This window comes from Primulina tabacum, chromosome 3 (assembly GCF_025594145.1).
Source record: "Primulina tabacum isolate GXHZ01 chromosome 3, ASM2559414v2, whole genome shotgun sequence".
NCBI lineage: Eukaryota > Viridiplantae > Streptophyta > Magnoliopsida > Lamiales > Gesneriaceae > Primulina > Primulina tabacum.
Genome location: NC_134552.1, coordinates 46,960,736 through 46,963,709, shown reverse-complemented (window position 1 = coordinate 46,963,709; position 2,974 = coordinate 46,960,736). Strand labels below are relative to the sequence as shown.

General features: G+C 33.8%; 1 pseudogene; it reads right to left on the bottom strand.

Moving 5' to 3' along the window:
* Window positions 1-885: 885 nt before the first annotated feature.
* LOC142541188 (U6 spliceosomal RNA) lies at window positions 886-996 on the bottom strand (annotated as a pseudogene).
* Window positions 997-2,974: the final 1,978 nt, after the last annotated feature.

Genomic DNA, 2,974 nt, shown 5'->3' with positions numbered 1-2,974 from the left:
TATTATATGTCGATGGTTCTCACGATTTTTGCAAGTTTTACTTTTGAATCACGATGCTCGAACGTCTAGGGTTTGACTTTTTGGAATATTTTAACTGTAGTATTTTTACCAGCATTGAAATCCCCTTATTTTAAAATGTGTGTTTTACAGCAGATATTGCATGCATTCTTGTAAATATTTATTTCGAAATTTAGCTTTTACAAAAATAGTAGCATTTCATAAACTCTCAATCTAAACACGAGTTGGTCAAAAATATAATATGAATTCATCAATGCATCAAGAAAACAGAATCAAACTTGCTTGAAAACTCGTAAATCACATCAATCTTTAGACAAAAATATGATTCAATAAATATATAATAAGTTTTCATCGATACATCAAACGAACGATTAAAACATGTCTCATTTCCGAAGATAAATTATTTGAAGATGATCCTACACTTGAAAGGTTCCCTGATCATGGACGAAAACGATGGTATGCTTGATTTATTTTTCCAAACCCTAACCGCCCTCTCGTTGTTATAGTAGGTATGAAAGCCAAATTGTGGTTTGGTCTTTCACTTACTCTAATGTAAATTGATCTTTATTTTAATAATATTTTAGGATTTTATTCAATTATAACATTATACTTTATCTGTATACTCATGCATGCTGCATAGATAAAGTTCTTGAATATACAATAAGTACCATAAGGTCCGCCTCACAACTTAAGATCAATAAATTTGTTGAGAAGTTGTAATGACGCATGTGGAGAGTCCTATAAGTAATGACGCATGTGGAAAGCCCGTGAGGGAAAAGGCCCCAGAGGGAACCCAAGATGGGACAAGGCCCCCGAGGGAGCCCAAGATCGGGATAGCCCATGGTCATTACAATAAAAGGCGCCTTTTATTGTAACGACCATTTCTCGATTTATGCGTGTCATCCTTGCGCAGGGGCCATGCTAATCTTCTCTGTATCGTTCCAATTTTATCGGATGTCAACCCGAAAATCAGATTACGTATAAGCCATGCATAATTGCTAATATTTAAATTAAAAATGAATTTTTATAAATATATGAAGTGTTTAATTCATTTTATAATTGTTAAATCATGATTATTTATTTTAAGAGTAGATGGTTAGTTTTATCTTTTCAGGATAAATACGCGAGGTCAGGCCGGAGTTTGGAGATTAGAAATAAGATTAAAAATAAGAAAATATTCCTAAATTTAATTTAAGTCAAGGAATTATTTAATTTAAAGAAATAGAATGTTTTAGAATTTATTTAATTAATTAGAGCCAAGTTGGTAAATAAATTCTTTTAGGTTCAATATTTAATTAAAGCTTAAATTAAAATATGTAAACAAGATAGAATGAATTAATCTAAGTATGAAGTATTCAAGAAATTAAACATAGTATTTAAATGCTTAAAGTTAAATCCATGCAATGCCATGCAAGAGGTCATTATAAATTAAGGTGTAAATTCATTAAAATGTAGAATGGGTATTTAAAACTTTAAGCAATTAACATACAAGATGTAAACAATAAAACACCATGCAAATAAGTAATAATTTTGGGTCCAACATTTAAAATATTCAAAGGTGGATAACTCTCCATTCCAACAATTCCTAATTACAATTCATGGGGTATTCATTTCTCATTTTAATTATCTAATGGGTAGTAAATTTAAATGCAATAACATACCTGATTTCTACTCAACCTATTAGACAACAAAAGCGTGTAAATGCAGTAGGAAATAAGGAACAAACCAACGGCAATAAGGGGATTAAGAAACAATTCAAAACCCTTCACCTCCTTCACTTGTAACTCTCATTTTAATGTATATTATGGACCCTTTAACACCATTATTAACATTCCTCTTCCTTACCTACATGTCCTACATTCATATGCTCAAAAGAATCAGTAGGAAACATCTGAGAAAAATCGTGAATTAGCAGCAAGGAGGAGAGGGTAGGAACAACAACACTAGAGGAGGAAAAACAATTCATATCCATTCAACTTCTTGACTTGTAACCTCCAACTAAATGCACTTCAAGACTCCTTTATCACCCCTTGTAACCTTCATACTCATTACCTAGCAGCCCTTCATCCATAATTTCGAAATTTACAGAAGAAAACAGCAGCTAAAAATCGAGAATAACAGCACAAGAACAAGAAGGAATTCTCAACTCCGACTCCGTCGCTCGTATTCGTCGTATTGGTTTGTTTTATTCAAAACAATTTCCAGGCATGTATATATTGTTTCTTTTCTCTTCAATCAAGTCCTATAGATATTTTTAAACCATTATATAACCATGATTCAAGCAATATATCGAAATTGACAGCAAGTTCTAAAGTAAAAATCTGCACAGATTTTTCTATGCTCTTTTTGTTCAACTTCATGGTTTGGTCGCTTTTGTGGATTACAGGTAGTTGTTCGATTCCAGACACTCAAGGCTGCTTCTAGACATGATTTAGAGTATGTTAGGGTGTTATTGGTTCATTGGTTTGAGTCCATAAAATTCGAACAAGGCATGACAGCAACTATTTTCCATAAACTACAGAATTGTATTCAAGATTCTGTCATATGGGCGTTTAGGGTGGTGTTCGAATCCTGGCTGTCCTAAGGGCTGTAGCCATGGTTAGAACTCTCTCCTTATCATGTCTAGGACGTGACCAAGTCAGTCTTTCCATGCTTGGTTCACGGCCCATCAAATTTTTACAGCAACATAGCATACGTCCCACAGTTTCAACATTCTAAATTTTTGGGTGAGTGAGTTTCGGTTGTTGGGTGGTTAGATGGATTGTGGTTGGCTTGTAGCCCATAACCACGGTTCATACAACACTCCAACATGTCTAGGTCGAGCCATGGTCAATCAAATGGCCATTGGAACGATACAAGACAACAAAACAATTCAAGATACACCACTGCACAGAATTTAAATTCTCGGTTGTCATGTTTCATTGTCCTAGGTGTTTGATTGGCTTGTGGTTGGCTT